Source organism: Python bivittatus, unplaced genomic scaffold (assembly GCF_059951505.1).
Source record: "Python bivittatus isolate LINGU-HERP-01145 unplaced genomic scaffold, Pbiv_v1 ctg000330_np1212, whole genome shotgun sequence".
Taxonomy (NCBI): domain Eukaryota; kingdom Metazoa; phylum Chordata; class Lepidosauria; order Squamata; family Pythonidae; genus Python; species Python bivittatus.
Genome location: NW_028277058.1, coordinates 6,168,473 through 6,187,840, shown reverse-complemented (window position 1 = coordinate 6,187,840; position 19,368 = coordinate 6,168,473). Strand labels below are relative to the sequence as shown.

Genomic DNA, 19,368 nt, shown 5'->3' with positions numbered 1-19,368 from the left:
ATTTGAATGATACATGAATCTATTTTTCTGAATTGCATTCTGTGTAGAACAAAAGGCAGTGGGTTTTCTTTCAAGTACATTTGTAAAGACCATGGTAGTCAAGGACTAGATAATTCAGTTTAGACGATTTAATCCTTTTCTTTAAAAGATGCATACCATTGTCATGCCATGTCTGCTGTAGGACGACAGGAGCATCTTAAAAAGATACCAGTAAACCAGATATGTTTTTAGTTTCTGAATATCTATTAATTACTTTTGAATCAGATTCAAAATTCCTTTGCTTCTATATACATGCATGTGCAAGTCAGATATTGTACCATCAGATTATGTAGTGATAGGTCCAGATGTAATGCTTTGTGGGAGAAATTAAAGAAATTTGGAGCCATCCACATCCAATATACAAAAAAGGAACACTGTGTAGGATGGATGTTCACATCTCTATCTAGTTTATAGTAACTTAATAAATTATCTAGCAATAAAAGAAATCTTCCTACATAGGATAAGTTGTTCAGATTTAGCTCTTTTGAATCTGGGGGAAAAGTATTTTAAAGAACCTAGTATTTTAAGAAATAATCTCTTACAATGTCTGTTCTAGTATGCAAATATATGTGTTACAAAGTATTTGCTATTTGAGGAGTTACTTAGATGAGGTGGGGGTTGCAAAATACTGAAGATAGTGACTAACTATCATGCATGCCCTGTAACTCAACTCTTTACTCTTCTTCAGCATTAGATTAATCTCAAAGTAGAAAGCATCCATAATTACCGTGGTCTTTTAAGTGATACAGTGCATTCCCTGTCCTCCTTATTTGTTTTCTGTTCGTCTTATAGACCCAGTCCTAATTCTTATCAATAAGCATAATTACCACATTCTAAGCCTTACTCTATTTGGGCTGCAAAACTCCATTAAATTACCACTAGATGGTCATATAGAAAGCTATAATTCTTTGTAGCCACTATTAGTCCAAATTTGAAAACAGTGATGAAAGAGGATTTGGTATTCCAAGCTGTCAGCTCCAGAATGAATTCTTGTTAGTCCTGTTTCTACTAATATCATATTCTAAAAAGTTGTATGTATGTGTTTATGGGAATCTGTGTACCAAATTGAGATTCCAGCAGTGCCCATCTGGCACTATATTTTGTCCCATTCCCTTTAGAATTTACTTCTCATATGAACAAAAAATCTCTTCAAAATGGTTAAATAAGTGTATTAACTATGTTCTGATGCTATGCTGCTTCTGCTTCTTAATTTAATGGTCTTGTAGCTGATTGAGTATGCTTGGCCATTTCTTCAAAGATATAGTGATCAGTTGCATAAGTGAATATATGTAATGTGGACAAAGTTGTTCTTTAGAGCTGCTGAATTGAACTGATTTTTGATGTGAGCCACATGAAGTTTATAACAAGCTCTAATTTGGTTTTTGAATCAGACTGAGGCATTTCCCCTTCACTTTAGAATTTCTTGAAATGATGTGAAAATTGCAGCTTGAATGGTGTGGCCAGAGGATATAGAGTGCCTCACTAGACATAATTATGATCCTTTTAGTCTTGAAGAGGTTGTAAGAGGATTTGTGATTGCAGTCTACATCTTGGAACATCTTCTAATTATCAAGAGCTAAGAGTAGTTTTAGATGGACAATCAGGCATTCATAAATGGTCACCCACTGTCCATTTCAAACTTTGGAGTAGCCTATAATGTGCAATCATGCATCACAAGAATCAGTCGGCATAAGTTTACATGGAATGCTAAATCATACTGACTTATCTGATTTAGGTTTAAAGTGTGTAAAATCAGCAATTTTTGGTTTGTAAACCATGAATTGTGGCTTATGTTGTATTCACCTAGTTATGGATTATTTATTAACGACCTTATGTATGTTATCACAGCCTCCTCAGTGAAATGAAGTAATCCCAAAGTGGATTGCCTAGTTTATTAATAAAATTATAGAATTTTAATTAATAAAATATAGAATTTTACTATTAGTAGTACAGATTGGATGACACCTTCTCTGAAATAAAAACACATACTTGGTTTTAATAAATGCTGTTACAAATACTGGTGATAAGAAACTAGGATCACCATAAATTCATTTCTCCTGTATTTTACTTGTTATTTGTCATGTGCTATGTGCTATGTGCTTAGTCAAGTATAAAAGCATTACATTGTTAAATTGAGGTGGACGAAATACATATGTTCTAATATTTTTTATGCCAACTCTGTAGAAGTGTTTCTTATCCTTTTGGTGTAGTGAACATCATAGTTCTTATCCTATACATTTGGAGGATTGACTTGTTGATTTACAAGCTGCTTATTTTAAGTAGCAGTGCTTGAGAAATGCAGGTATTTGCTTTACCTGACTTCAAGTGTTCAGTTTTTTGTATAAAATAAAAGTGATGGAATATGGGCCATGTGCTCTCATCAAATTGCCTTTTCTTGCGGAAAGAAGCTATGAACCACTTCCCCATTCAGTTTCATGCCTCACTTTGTCAGGTGCACAGGCCAGCCTTATGAACTCATTACAAATGCATGTTTCTCTCTTCCTAAAATGAGTTGTAACAGATTAGGATGGCCTATAAATTAAATTAGCTAGCTAGCTAGCTAGCTAGCTAGATAGATAGATAGATAGATAGATAGATAGATAGATAGATAGATAGATAGATAGATAGATAGATTACTTTAGCAATTTATCTGTTGTTTTTTTTAAATCAGAACTTTCCTGGTCAAATAGATAACCAAGGAAGGTAGCCTTGTGTAGTGCATGGATGGCCAGGGCCACTGTGACTGATGGGATCTCAGCCCTCCTGACTACATCCTTTGACTCCTTTCTTCATGGGTGCATAGTCCATCTCCCTTTGCTACCTCCCATCTTACTGGAGGAAGGAAATGCCTTGCTTTGGCTCCTCCCTGTTTACACTAGATTGTGAGAGAGATGGGGGTCTCACAGCCTGAGCAATTTATCCATAATTTGGGCATTATTTATTTATGTATCACTTTTATATAGCCACCCATCTCACACAAAGTGACTCTGGGCGGTGTACAACAATTGAATAACAAATAGATAAAAACAATCATTATAAAAGATAAAAGTGATCATTAAAATGCAACATTATCAAAAAGTTTTAAAAAATTAAATTTTAAATTATACAAACCCCACGGAGAGAATGTCAGTCATAGTGGAGCCATCTAAGAATGTGTCCGGTTCCCAAAGACCCCCAGGCCTGATGACATAACCATGCCCTGAGGGACTTCCTAAATGCAGCAGGGAAGAGACGAGCCTAACTCCAAGGGGGAGAATGTTCCACAAGGAGGGAGCCACGGCAGAGAAGGCCCGTCTCCTGGGACCCACCAAATGCACGTTCCTGGCCGTTGGAATGCATAGCATACCTTCCCTGCCAGATCTAATGGGACAGAGAGCCTGATGTGATCGGGGAGAGGCGGTCCCTCAGATAATAATGATGGTGATGAAAACAAAAGCATCAAGCTTATTTAAACATGAATTTTATTAGATACAAGAAAAAAGAATAAAATATTTCAATTTATATAGCCAAATGTCCAAACACAGTTGGATAGGAATACAATTTCTCACTGATGAACATACAAACAGCATTTCACACATCAGTCTCCTACTGAACGCTTTGGGGAAACTCTACACGTAACTGATGAGTGGGATCTGGACTCAGATAGCTTAAGACGATATAAAAGGTGTAATTTGTGAGTCTTTGGATTTTTGCAGCCCAGATATAGCAGCCCTACCTGGGATGTTTAAGAATGCAAATAGAATAGCTAACAGACCAAACTAATTTGTCTTTTAGTATAGATACTGGCCGTGGCACAGTTACTTCCCACTCCAGTTTCACATGCAAGCACACACAAAAAGCAAGGTGAGCATAATTTGTGCTGCTAATTTAACCTAGGAGTAGATGGATAATAATCCAGTTACATTCACAGTTCAGCTATAGGCAGTTTCAGATTCCAGCTGTTCCATGGGTGATTCAAAGAAGGTAATTTTCAAACAGCTACTGTATGCCCGTGACTTTTTGATTTTCTTATTCCTTATTTTGTTCATTTACATACCATGGCCATTCTAGGAGGTTTGCATAGTCCTTTTCCCCCTACACTTTTGACAAAATATAGTTCATTATGGATAATGCATTGTGAGGAGCAGAATGGATTTGGTTGGCAGGAACTTACATCTAGGAATATCTGCAAGCCTGCTAGGATAATACATATGATAAAGATAGTTACGCTTCACATTGTCTTTTATTTCATAACTGTTAATTTGGAGCATCTTGGTTTAAATGCTTCAGGGTAGAGCTGTTCATAAGAAAATAGGTTTCACTCAAAGCAGAATATTCTGAATATTCATAATATGATATAAGGACTAGTTATTAAGAACCGAGAACTTAATTTCCTGCATAGCTGGAGATGAGGCTAAGGTGACAACAGCCAGTGTACTCAGAAATTTATTGGATCATCAAATGACTTGACTACTTACTGAGCAACTGATTTTGCTAGGTAGAGATTATCTGTGCAAAGTTTAAAGTGTGGAGGTTGTGAGAGGTCATTAAAAGACAATACATAAATTGTGAACCAAACCTGACATGCTGTAAGGTGCCTTCTCATGTACCTTACAGCATGTCAGGTTTGGGTCGCGATTTATATAATACTCTTAGGCAACCTATGGCTATTGAAGAGCATGGAGCAACCATCAGCACTCTAAAATGGCCAAAATTTGAAAGGAGAGAATGGTAGTAGTTTATCCCCAATAGATCTCCTTCCAATGTGGCCACTGATATCTTCCCTAGCATTCCTCCAATGTTTTTGTTACATCTCATGTATTCTTATATAAACATAAGATATAATCTTATGTTTATTTTCAAGAATATATTTGGGCCCCAGATATATTCTTAGCTAATAACAATAACTGGTAGTTACAGCTGACTGCTATGTGTTTAAATTTGTCCACCTTTCCATGTTTTATGATGCGCTATAGCTACCTGGCAGCTATCTTGTGAATGGGAATAGGTCCACCTATAGTGACCACTTTGTGAAAATGCAAGATATGCTCTTGAAATTTGAAATGGATTCACACTCTGCAAAAGATGGCAAATTTCTACTGTATACTATGTTTAACATTATTATTTGTTTGCTTGTTTAATATAATCTCAATCTGGAGTCAGTCTGAAATTCTACTAGAGAACGGTGCTGATTTTTTAATTAGTCTTATGGCTCTTCTCCTTTTGAATCTGAAAACCTGGGTCAATCCTCAGCTACCTTTCATTTTATAAGACCATATAACTGGTCATCATTTGCATTGGTTCTCCAAAAAGATTTAGCTTTAATCTATTAATCTAGCTTTAAACCCCTTAGATTTGTTTCTGGTATCTGTTACATGCTTCATATAAGGTCTGCAAAAGTATGAAAGAGTATTTGTTCAACCTGCTTTAAAGATGTAATTTAACTGCTAGGTTGATCCTTTGCGGCAGCAATTTCTTAATGTGGTCATTGCATGCTTTCTTATTGTGAAGGAATCAAAGCTTTTATAATACTGTAAGACCAGACTAGCATTGAATAGTGTTAATATGTTGTTGAGGAGATTCAGGGTCAAGCCCCCCTTGATTATCTTGCATTCATAGGCCTGTAAGTGCTGTTGGTTCTCTAATAAATCTATCCTTGATATTGATCAGTGGCTCACTTGTATTAATCTTGAGGCAATCAGATGGAAATGTTTTCCTTTTTAAGTTTTTAATACTTTGACCACTATATCTGTTGGTTAGGGTTTTTGAAGCCACTGAGTATATAAACCATACCAACGATAGACACATTTGGAATTTCATTAGTTTTTAGTGGTAGAGTGGTAGGCCACTCTAGTTGTAAGCATAGCAATAAAAGGCCATACATTAATTTACTATGATAAAAGACAAATGAAATTAGGTTCCTTTCCCGGTCACTCTTAAAACAAAGTGCTGTAACTTCCATAGGTAGTGTTCATTGTTACAGTGAGTGTCCTGTCCTTTTGTGGAATCAGTTGCTGCTTGCATTCAGAGCAGAGGGGTAAAGGCTGAGAAAAGTGGCCATCCATATTGGAATCTCATTCACCAGCTTAGCAGCAACTTTGTCAATATCCTAGCAAGAACTTGCCTGGGCAAATTTTGATCCTCCATATCAAGAATAGAAGCTTCAAGTTTGACATCCATAATGCTTACAGTGGTTGCCTTTGACTGCAATAGAAAAGATTGTGCATGATGACTTTATAAGGTGGATGGGGCTGTTTGGACTACAGGACTTATATCGATCTCTGCTTATTTTTCTGCATATTATTTAAGTGTGCAGTTTTTAAAACTAAACTTTAGTTTAACTCGTATGTTTGCCGTACCCTATTAAGTATGTATTGTATAAATTACATCCCCACGTTATCTTCCAGCTTGAGAAAAACTATGGACAATGATATAGTCAAGATACGGCTTCTGATACCATGAAGACTGTTTACTTAAGACCAAAGAACTAAACCATAATGGTAATTCCAGTGTGGAATTCCACACTGGTAATTCCACAAGGGTAATTCCAGTGTGACAGGTTTATAATGAAAGTAGTTACTCTTGAAACAATATGCTCTTATATTTAGTGCCATTGCTTTGGTCGATTAAGGTTGCTTTTTTCCTATTGGTTCAAGGTTTATTGCTGAACATTAAAAGCCTTTTATTGCAGCCTTTAGATGGATGATTATACATAAAACTGACACCACTGGCTTTATGGGGGATGCTCTTAAGGACTGCATCTTAGCTGGCTGGATGAACCAGAGTTTGATGCCTATGAAATTAGATTAATGTATTATACCCAAGCCTTGGCTCATCACAGTCCATATTCCAGTCTTTACAAGAAGATCTGTATGTTCCTTGTGGATGAACCATGATAGCTTGCTAAATTGCCCTTGATTTTGGAACTAAAACAGCCCATGAAATAAGTGTCTATGTTATAGAAGTTTAAATTAGTTGTATTAAATAATGCCTGTATTACATAGCTTTGAACTAATTCTGAAAACCTCAGATGGCCACCACCCAAACTTTATAAAACATGGGGGAGAGATCTGCACCATGGATGGTAAGAGATAATACTACAATATCACTTCCATTGCAAATTCCAGTGTCAGTGTGTAAGATGGTTGTCTTAAATTATCCCTGGAGAAACTGGCCTGTTCCTTTGCTTGTAAACAATATAAGTTTTATTCGGATTATAACAACCTTTTTATCTTCAAGTGGAAGGGCTGGTTGAGAACTGAGAGCATTAAATGCAGGGGTGGGAGAGGGGAGAGAAGAAGCAATGGGTAATATGCTCTATAAGAGAATGAGCTTAGTAGAAGTGGTTTCTGCCAATCTCTCAGTGTTGTGTATTTCAAACTAATTTTCTAATATTTATATAGAAGATTGATTTGTGTGATGTACAGGCAGTACTTTCATTGATGACATAATCAAAGCACATCTGTTTTGTTTCATCATCTCTCCATTAATCAGAAAAAGAAAATGATAGGTATGATTTTTTTTTTCTTACACAATTTGTCTGTTTCTCTGTTACAGAATGTGGAGTAGAAAAGATGTTGCAAAGTTGGTAGGTTTTAAAGAAAACGTGTGTTGAGTAGGTAGGGGTACTTCTCCTTCTGATCTACTAATAAACTATTCTAGGAAAATGTCCATTATAAAAAGATGAAAAGCTCTGGCTTCACAATATCTTGCCACAGATGAACTATCAAGCTGCCTATTTTTGGTTTCTTTAATGTGTGACTCAACATTTAAGTTCTGTTTTTTAAATTAATTTTGTTGCAGATGGAAGAATCAACAGTCCCCTGCATGGGATAACTTTCCTTGATTTCTTAAAGATTATTCAAAATATAGTGCTATAATTGGATCAGTAAACATTTTATGTTGATGGCATTTAAATTATAGCAGTAAATTGCAAGGTTAAACAGCTTGGTTTGTTAACAATGAAATCCTATTAGCTCTCAACAGTATTCAGACATTTTCCCTGTGAATGCACAGATTCCTCTAAGATTTATAGGAAATCCTGGCTGTGCTGCCAAAGCTGTACATAATAAAGCTTATCAGAGATGTGAAGAATGAATTGGTTATCTATAATCAAGTAGAATGTGATGTGTTTTAGATCTATGAAATTCAAGAGCCAGTGCCTCAGTAGAGTAAAATCTGCGATTGATCAGCTTTGCCACATGACAAGCAACATCACTTTAAAGCCGGCTTTGTTTTAAATTATTAAAAAGACTTCCTTTTTGTTGCCAGGTGGCTAAGAGCTTTGTAATGCCGTTTTCCAGGAGAAGTGGGCCTATGTTGTACCCATATGATAGGCTGATCTGATTTCCAGAAGTAGCTAATTTTATAGTAATGCTGCATTTCACTTTTAATTTCTGGATGATTTTTGATTTTTCAGTGGTGGCAACCCAATTCAAATTTTCTCTGCTGACTGCTTCCCTCCCCCGCCCCCCTTATCTTTAACACACACTTCATTTTGAAGTAAAACGGTTACTACTGGCATTGCTGAATTGGAAACATAACCAGCAACTGTGTTCAAAGAAAGCATCCCTTATAAAAATAAGATATCCTCAGGGCTCAGGGCATATAGCTCAGAGCTACTTCTAGAGTCAAGAGTCCCTCTGAATCAGCTAGATGTCCTTTATAAATTGCAGAGCTCCACCAAGAAAAGTGATGTGTGACTATAGATCTTGGACTAGGTCCAGTTTTTTATTTCCTGTCCAGCTGCATACCAAGAATATTTAGCAGTACCGTGAGGTCTAATCTGAATAATGAACTGATTACACCTTTAAATCTGCTGTACTATGAACAATGGCAATTTCAGGAATCAGTTTGAAAGGCAGATACTGGACTTGAGACATGTTTAGTTGAATGTGACAGTCATATGGTTGTTGGTTCAAAGTTTATTGTAGATTAGCCTTTTCCTTGACTGAGTTTATAGGTTTGTTTCTGTTTTGATGTTATTTTGGATTGTGTTTTTATACGTTGTTAGGTGCCTAGAGTTGCCATGGTGAGATGGGTGGCCATACAGAAAGAAAGAAAGAAAAGAAAGAAAATTTCTGTACATTTAATAACTATTTGAGCAAATTAGACTGGCAGGGGTAGGAACATTTTTAAAACTGCAGCTCACATTTGATCATGGCTAATTTTGAGGCACATGCTAATCTGGGTGTAGCAGAGTCAAATCAGATAGGAGAAGCAATGTTCTTTCTTCCTTCTGTTTGCCCTTCTTGCAGATTGGTCTCATGCTAATGAAGCATATAAAAAAGATCCCATAAAGGCAAGTGGAACATTTTTCATAAGCCTCTCCCATCATTTATCTAAGTTTAATCCTTCCCTCTCCAGCTGTCCTCTTTTGAAAATCCCTTTTCCTACCATAGCATTTGCACATAGAAAAAAGTTCCATTTGCATAAATGGTGTGGCTGCAGGAAGTATGGGGGACAGGATGTAGGACCCAAAGATTCAGTGGGGTCCCTCTGGCTACTAGAGGTAGCTGTAGAAAACTAACTAACTAACCGTATGGTAGAAAGACAGTCAGTGGAATAATCTATACCACTGATTTGTCCCCAGTTTACAGTATCAAAACCACTTGTGGTCTGTGGAAGTATTGCTTATCACCCCTAAAGTGGATAAAAATTATTAAAAAAAAAAAAAAAGCTGGTGAGATCACCAGATATTTTGATGTTCTCCACATTTCAGAAGATTTCAGGTAGGAACACTACATCATATGAAATATGTTTATCTCATGAGGTTGCACTCATGTTTTAACATTAATTTTTATTCAACTGAATCCAGTGGTATCTAACGATTTTGTGTTGCCAAGCCTTGGCATATGTAGGAGTCTCCAAAAGCTTTTGATGAGAATATAATGATAGGCAAAAAGGTAAAGATTGGAGTCAAAGGTCAATCATCACTTTCATTTAATTTAGGTATTTAATTAAAAAGCATTATATCAACATTGATAAACATGACAGTAGGTGTGCAGGCATTAGTCACTGTGTATATGTTAGAAGGAATTCCTTGGCACACCCGAGGTAAAGAGGTGGAATGCCTATCTAGGATATGTTTGTACTTGCCTGGACATCTAATAACAGCTGAATTGGGGGGGGGAGGAAATAATCAGTATAATCCATATTTTAAATTGAAATACGTTTTAACTTCATGTGTAGTAGTACATTTTTCATGTACTTACAAAACTAATGAAGGTTTCAGTATAACTTACCCAGTGCTTAATAAAGTTAATTGCATGTTACAGATGTTTTATTTTTGAAGTACGAATTAAAGACTTGCATTAAAATATCCTTCATTATAGTGACTCTGCAGGACCAAAAGACAGCTGCATTATTGGGTGATATTAAAGGTCATGCACAATAATTTTTCTGCAACAGACAGAAATTATTATTTTTTCCTGATTTTACATGGAGCCAAAATTAATTAAAGCAATTGTCTTCAGATATGTTGATCTGAAGAGATCCATGGGCTGAGGTCCGTATAGCTCAGTCTTCAGCTTTGCACATGTCATGTGGCCCTATGCATCACACATTGAGTGATAACTTCTTCATAACTGAGGCCTTTGCTTATACATCTGGCCTCTTGGCCAATCTTGTCAACCCTAGAATCATCCAGATTTAATAGGGCTGCCATTTCCATATCTCCTTGCTAAAGCCATGCAGACTGGCAATTCTAAGTTTTAGTTCCAATGCATCTGTAGGGCATGAAGCTCAGGGCTGTTGCAGGTGTTTGTGTTCAGTCCACAGAGACCTGGGGATAAACAGACTGTGGAATGTTGGGGGTAGAGCTGTGTGGACTTCACTCACATGGTCACATAACATCTGCAATCACTCAACAGAAAGATAAGTATTCTTAAGACATTATTCCATGGTATACTGCAACTGCAGTGTTTTGTGTGCTGCATCATTTAGGTTATTGAATTTCAACCTAAGACATTCTTTTCCCAGGAAGCTCACTGTGCAACTTTATGCCATGCTCAGCCTGATCTATCTCAATGGTTACTATGAAAAAAAAAATCCCCCTCCCTCACCCACATTGGAAAATCCCTTTCTAGCTGTCCTGAGTTTGATGAAATAGTCCTAGGGTTTCAGTATTCTGGCATTCAGCATTACTGATGCATATTTTTCATTGTCATATAAATCAGTTTTTTGGACACTTGGTATTTCCCAGTGTTGGACGGTAATTTGAAATGTAAGAAGGCCAAACTAAATTTTTTTTAAAAGTTCTACATCTGTTTGAGGGAATATGGGAGGTCAGTTGCATCCTGTCCCTGTTTTCAGTTTTTTATCTGTAAAGTCCCTGTCCCTGTTTTCAGTTTTTTATCTGTAAAGTAGAACAGTTGAATTAGAGATCTCTTTAGTGTAAAGTCTATGGAAAAGTAATGTTCCTGTAATTTATACTATGGGGAAATGGCTACCCATAGGTTCCATCCCTGAATAAAAGGCATTTTTTATCCTTTCAAGATAATTTTCCCCCAGCAAAATTAGCAACATTCTGTCATTCAGTGATTTCATGAATAACTGAAGGACCATTAAAACACTCTAAGAGGAAAATTCCAGTCCTGTGAATTGCAGTTACAAATAATTAGAATTAGGAGTACATTTTTAACATGTCTGAAAGTCATTCCGTTACTTACTTGACAATGTAAACTGGTAGATATGTAACATTTTCTGTGCATTAACTTTTTTAGGTGGAATATGACAAGAAACAGGCAAATGGGTTTTATAAACATATTCGGGAAACAAAACCTCAGTATTCCTGTCTTGTATAACTGGCAAGACATGAAAACTCATTTTCGTGTCTGTATCCATAATGTATGCTGCCATATGCTATATGTTTCTGTTCCTTGTATTTGAGGAAACGTGGGATTGTGATGGTTTGTACTAATTAATTCCTCTTCCTAGTTGTGATATCTGCATTCCTGAGAGTTCTATATGTATTCACCATCATTCCCTTAAATTTTCTGCGCTCGCTCTCGCTCTCTCTCTCTCTCTCTCTCTCTCTCTCTCTCTCTCTCTATATATATATATATATATATATTTTGATGGGGTATTAACAATTAATGCTTTCACAATATTGGAAAACTAATATGTCTAAAGTGAGCTTGTTTGGTGCAGCGGTTAAGGTACCAGGCTAGGAACCAGGAGACCGCGATTTCTAGTCTCACCTTAGGCACAAAGCCAGCTGGGTGACCTTGGGCCACTCACGCTTTCTCAGCCCTAGGAGGGAGGCAATGGCAAACCATTTCTGAAATCTTGCCAAGAAAACTGCAGGGACTAGTCCAGGCAGTTGCCAGGAGTCAATGGTAACTCAAAGGCATCCCCCCCCCCAAAAAAGTCTAAAAGGAAGAATGTATCTGTGTTATATAAATGTCACAATTCAACCAAACCTGAAAGTGGGCTTGAAATATCTCCTCCCTTTAAGAAAAACAGCCACTGAGTGACACGTCAGTGACACCTTGCCTTCCACTAGAAGGGAATTGTATTTGAACACTGACAGCCAATTAGCTTGGTAGCATTAAGCATAGCCTCATTTTCATGCCTCTTTTGGGACATCTTAGAAATGCATTTCAAAGTTTTATAGCTTTCTCAGTGAAATTATCTAGAGGACTGTCTGATTATAATTTTTGGAGGCATTCGTAAAAGAGTAACACCTGCATGGCTTCTAAATTTGTACTTCCATGCCGACGACTGCTAGTAATTACCATTCTGAGTCATTCTCTTCTGCTCATTGCAGCTTCCTAGTAGGATTTAATTAAAATTCTGTGTCCTAATCTGGCAACAATCTAGTGTTAAGAGCCAAAATCATGCCTTTGCTCATGCTCTTTGGAATACATAGCCCTCTCTTCTGATATGAAAACTTTCTACTTCATATTCATAACTGTTTAAATGCAGATGCAACATTTTAATCACTTTTAACTTATAGTTAAAATAAATTTACAGGCAGTGTACTGTAAGTTGTATTTGTTTAACATTGTGAATTTAAATGTAATGAAAAGAGACAATTTAAGTGAAGATTTTGGGACTTCAATCTTCTGTGTTGTCTGCACTTATTCCTATCAGAAGCTGTATCACAATTGCAATATAATAGGGTGTTGGGGTTGAGAGAGATGCTAGGGAGAACAGGAAGAACTCTACCTCAATTTCTGTAGTTAAGACAAATTATATGAAAAAAAACCAAACAAACTTTTGATTATGTACTCTATGTAGACATCTGAAGCAGGAACCAAGGAAAGTCAAGTGACAAAATGTGCATCGCTATGTCACAACACCAACTCTGTTCCTTACGTAGTTGTGTGTAACACTCTAACACAAGTACAAATGGAAGAGTTTATATCAAGGCTGCACAATGCACCTTTTATTCTTTTGACAGTACTGTGGTTAGGAACAGATGCCTAGGTACACTATTTTAGAAAATTACATTTGTTGCAAAATTGGGAAGTCTGTTGGACTATTTGGGTCAGCTAACTAACAGCACGTACCTGATCTTGACTGACCAAATCTAATTAGGGTTGAGTCTGGTTAGGACTCAGATGGGAGACCACCATAAAATTCCAAACTATGAAGTTAAAAGATCATATATGAAGAAGACAACGTTAAACCATTTCCTATAATATTGCCAGGAAAATGGAATGAGTATGTCTATTAAGTTACAGTAGTGAAACTCAATTTGAAGGAGACCTTTGATTTTTTTTTATTGAATTATTTTATACTATTCTATACTAAATACAAATATGAATACTATATTTTTTCTGAAGGTAATAGAGCTTGGCCAGCATTCTCCAGATTTTTTTTTTTTTTTTTTTTTTTACAAATACAGGCTAACTATCACTGGATTTGCAGCAGTGCTCTCAACAGATACTTCTGAAATTCCCCCAGGAGTTGACTGTATTCTTGCTCACCAACAGACCAAATTTTACTCATCTTTATTTCCTAGATTTGTTTCAAGTATGCATGTTCAGAATTCATTGTGTTCATTCAATAAATAAAGAATCAAACTGCTTGACATTAGTCACCTTTGGTTTTCTACAGTGAGGCATGCCCTATACCCACTGGGTGCAAGATAATGAGAGGTGAGCAGTATCAAAAGTTTAGTACTATATCAATCAAAACTGCTGTGCTTTTAAGCACAAATTCCCTGTAGGTGCAAGAATTTATTGGAGCTTCTAGATACTTCTGTTCTTTGCTAGTTGGCCAGTAGGCACATTTTTGAACATGGGTGGGCAACATTGAACACTATAATTATGTGTGACCCTTGAGCCCTGTTTTGTGGTCCTTGGAGCACATCTGACTATAATTGCTAAAAATGTTGAGGTAGGGCAGAAAACAGATGACATTTGTAGTGTGAGGCCTAAAAACTTACAAAGGGCACCCTGACCACATGGGGGAATGACTCCATGTACATTATGACTGATGTTGAACTGGTAGTCTGAGAAAGCACCCTTCAACTTTCTAATTTTTGTTTTGTCATTTCCTTGGGAAGGAGGAATGCTGATTAGGTTATGTTTGCCAACAGGCACTTAATTAAGCACTAACTGTTCTTAAAGAAGCATGTGTTAGGGAACACAGGATATTTGGAAGAATTCGGAAGGATGGTGAAAGTAGAGTGGCTTATTAGTAAGGATAGTGTGGGGGGAAGGGAACAACTGCTTGGTACCAGCCATAGTGGCAGCAATGTGTGTGGACTGAAGCTGGCTTTTCAGATGACAAAAATGAAATAAACAGGAAGTGCCAAATGTCAGGGGGAAGGAAAGCCATAAAAAAGAAAAGCTTCAGAAAAATCCTTTTGAGATGCATCTCAGATCAACAGTTAATTACAAGTAGTGGCTCAGTGGGAAGAGGGATCCCTTTGAAGTCCTTTGGTTGGGTTTTATATGTTATTGGTACCTTGACTCTGTATAGCAAATTAAAAATGATCTGATTGCATACACTAGAAAGCTGGAAAGAGAGACTGAGCTTCAGCTAAGAGAGTATTTGCCAGCCAGATCTTATTAATGTATCCTTGTATCATTCATCCTGTCATTTCTTAAAAGGTCAATAATTAATTCTTTTATTCCATCACATACATGCAGCATCAAGCCATTTTTCCTTTTACATGAATAGACTAATATTGCTGTGCTTTTGGTTTTCATCTGTTTTTTTAAATGTATATTTTGCCTTTCTGCCAAATCACATTCAAGGTGGCCTTACAAAATGCCATAAAAGTAAAAGAGCAAAGAAAAATAATAAGGAGCACACCATGGTAAAAGAATAGAGTTAAAAACTTAAACATTAAAGATCTCATTCCAGAAATCACAGCAGTGTTATTCTTACTTTTAAATGCTTCAGAATGTTTGCTGTATGGATGATGTTGGTTTGATGACCATTGAATATGCCAGAAGATGATGGGTTGACATGTGTATTAGAGAGTTGCTGCTGAATAGGGGCAGCCAACGTTATTGAATCTTCTTATCATTATGAGTAATACAACTATGAGAACTATGATGAATTGAATTTATAAATCGCACTGTCAACCAGCATGTCTCCAGGGAAATGAACAATAAATGTGTCAAAACTTATCAAACCAACTTACTCCATTAGGGACATGTGCTCTTGATGGGTACATCTTTGCCAGACCTTGATTTCTGCATTGAAAATTAGTCTCACTCAAAACATTATTGTCAAAGAAAAGATTGGCTTGTTTTCCTTTGATTCCAAGGACAACACTTTTCTTTCTTTTATTGCTCTAATCCCAAACCATTAAGTTATATTTTGGAATATAAGTAGATGATAGAATATACATAATCAAGTAAGCCTCTAGATTTGATACTTTGAATGACATGCAAGAAAGTTGCAAGAAAAAGAAATCATTCCATTCTGATGGATTGAGGGAAGCAAGAAATATTTATATGTATACACACACACACACACACACACACACACACACACATTTAAAATAAGTTTAATCAAATTGTCAGATTTCCTCACCAAATATTCCCCACCACTGAAACACTGCTCAGTATTATGTGCTTAATCCTACCATTTGATAGCTTTCTACTAGTTGTGTTGTTGTTGTTTAGTCGTTAAGTCGTGTCCGACTCTTCGTGACCCCATGAACCATATTGCGCCAGGCCTTCCTGTCCTTCACTGCCTCCCTGAGTTTGCTCAGTTTCATGCTCATTGCTTCAGTGATGCTATCTAACCATCTCATCCTCAGTCTACATAATGAATCCTACAGCTTTGTCAGATTCTTTTAGATAAGCATTAAACTATCCAGAGTTTGAATCTGAGTATTGGCTGCAATATGGAAAAATCTTTTGATCTACTGTTTTACAAGGGTGACTCAGGGTACACAACTCAAGAATATCAGACTTTTTCAACAAGCCAGAGCTGGAGAATAGCTCCTTAGAAAAGCAGTTAAGGAAACTGAATAGAAGTGAACTTAAGCTTGAACATTTCAGATCTTTTCTTTTCTCCAATGAATCAGAATTAAAACAGCAGCAAAAACTAATCTCTCTCTTGACCAAATGAGCTAAAACAGGGGCAGCTAGTTCAGCATATAAAGTCTTTGAGGGTAAGGAGCTTAAGGGTCATATCACCTTAGAAAGGCAGATAAACACCACTGGTGGTGTCTTTCCACAATTTGCATTATATATTTGCTATCTTTTGGCATTACTTTGATTCCTGAAATGTACTCTCTTTATAAAATGTGAAAAAAGTAAGTAAATACTATGCTAATTTGAAATAAAAGGTTATATGATAAGCTGAATGCCATGTGATTTTTCAGTCAGAAATTACCTGCAAGTCTAGACCATGATCTTCATATCTGCTGAGAATAAAATTTAGAGAAGCAACATGCAGTCAATTATGACTTATAAATTGAATTAATAACATTATTACAGAAATCCAAGTTTCTGTTTAGATTATTTTTGTATTTATATTTTAAAATATGACTGTAAGGGAACTGGGATACTCAATGGGTTCACTTTTTGGCTTAAAACAAACAGGTTCAGTGAACCTTGCATAATAATACATGATGTCCTTGTTTAGCAACCCAATTGGGACTGCCAACTCAGTCATTAAGCGAAGCAGTCACTAAGTGAATCCACAACTGTGCTTATGATCTTACTTCAGCTTTTCTTTGCTTTACAGACCTGCAAAGACCATAAATGTGAGGATTGGTTGCAAAGTTACTTTTTCATCACTGTTGTAACTGCGAACAGTGGCTGTATGAGGCAGTCACCAAACGAGGTCCACCTGTAGCTGTAAGTTCTAATAGAAGTATTAGAAAAATAAAATATTTACAACAAATTGAACCTGAAATGAATGTTTAAGCATGGAGGCGCCTGCCCAGAATTCTAGCCAGATATACTTCCATGGTACTACATAAAATCCTGATTTTTCTTTCTCACATTTTACCTTTTTCTAAAGATACTTTTACTTCTGTTAATTGTACATTTTCTTAAGATAGCTCAGAATGCATCTTTCTAGAATGTGAATGCTATTATTCTACTACTGGGTTTGTTCTCATATCAAAAAGAGATTCCAAAGTATAATTATATATAAATGTACTTTATCCTTAGGCTTTGGACAATTTATTTTGTGCTATTTTATCAGAACACTTTGCCTGTAGTTGTTCTACTTGTAAAATTTGTATAGTGTATGCTTTATTCTAGGAAATTTGGATAAAATTCTCCCCCAGACAAGGTTAGTTTAATAGACTTGAATAAAAACAAAGATCAATTTGTAATTTTATGATTGGATGCTGAAAAAGCTTTTGACAAAATACATAAGTAGTATATGTTTGCCGTACTAAATAGATTTGGATTTCCTTTGGAATTTATAAAATGGATTAAGGTATTATATGAGTCACCCACATCTAAAGTAAAGGTTAATGGTATGTTTTCTCCTACTTTCCCACTATTTAGCAGAACTAGACAAGGATGTCCACTTTCATCTTTGCGTTTTAACATTTGTGTGGAACCTTGGGCTTGTGCTGTTAGATAACACAGGGAGATCTATGGACTAGTACACAACTCAGTTGAACATAAATTGGTTTATTTGCAGATGACATCCTTTTATTTATTTCGAAACCTCACACTACTATTCTAGTGTTGATGCAAATGATAGATGCCTGTAGTAAAATAGCAGATACTCTATTAACTGGGCCAAAGCAGAATTGATGCCAATAGGTGAAAACTTGGTTATCCATTCATTTAAGGAATATCAATTCCATATTTGTATCAAATCTATTAAATATTTAGGTATCTGTATACCAAAGGATATAACTCGCTTAGCAACATGTAGTATAAATAAAATATATGGAGAGGGTTCTTCAGACATCAATAGATGGGAGTCATTAAATCTGACCCTTTGGGGAAAGGTGAACACTCTCAAAATGAATATTATTCCCAGATTCATTTATATTCTGAGAGGAATTCCAGTTTTCTGGAAAATATTTTCATAAAATAAATTCATTGTTTAGAAAATTTCTATAGGGTATTTCAGTTCCAAGAATATCTTTACAGAAAATGCAATTATCAATTAATGAGGTAGGATTTGGTCTTCTGAATCTGGAGCTATATCATAATACTTATCTATTGTCAAGTATTAAATACTGGAAGCCAACAAGTGGTGTTAATTTTCCAATTTGGGCAACTTTGGAATATACATATATAACACCTTTGGTTGGGTGGGCAGTATTAGGGTTGAAATATACTAAAACTAATATCTCTGGAAACAGTTTCATCTGTTATAAAGCTATGGAATGTAATATCTGATAAAAAAGATTTGACCCTTTTTCCCAGCTTTAAAAATTGGGAAAAAGATGATGATATAGAAAAATTGGATGGAAGCAGGGATATTGACTTTGGACCAGCTAATAGATAATGAAGAAGGATTTTTAACATATGCTGTGTTAAGAGATAAATATTAGATGTAACCCAGTGGCAATATTTACAGTTACAACATTTGTTAACAACATTGTTTGGACCAGTAGCATTTTCAGCTTCTAAGACACCTGAGATATTAGAATAATTTGTTAAATTCTTTAAAACTAAAAAAAACCCCTATTATTAATTTGAATACATATTTGTGATCAATAAATTAATCTGATATGCAGATGTTAAGGGATGAGTGGAATAAAGAATTAGAGGTTTCTGTATTACCTAGACAATAGGAGAGTGTCTTAACTTCTATAGTAAGAGTGACAGTGGACCTCAAACTATGACTTATACAACAAAAAATGATACTTAGAATTTATTGGACTCTACTGTGTATAGAAAAGGATTGTCAAAAACAGCATTTTGTTGGAGATGTAATAAGAACAATGCCTCTGTA

The 19,368-nt window shown here is 35.9% G+C and overlaps 1 protein-coding gene across 7 annotated transcripts in view; it reads left to right on the top strand.

Annotated features, from left to right (window-relative positions):
- The window catches only part of PLXNB2 (plexin B2), a 303,826-nt gene that overhangs the window by 27,024 nt on the left and 257,434 nt on the right, over window positions 1-19,368 (top strand). For 5 of the 7 annotated variants that reach the window (XM_088141659.1, XM_088141663.1, XM_088141665.1 and 2 more), the window contains exon 2: window positions 17,182-17,294. The exons of the other annotated variants lie outside the window; for them this stretch is intronic. The gene's annotated coding sequence lies outside the window, so the exon portion shown is untranslated. The remainder of the gene's footprint in view (window positions 1-17,181; window positions 17,295-19,368) is intronic. 7 annotated transcript variants of the gene reach the window in all.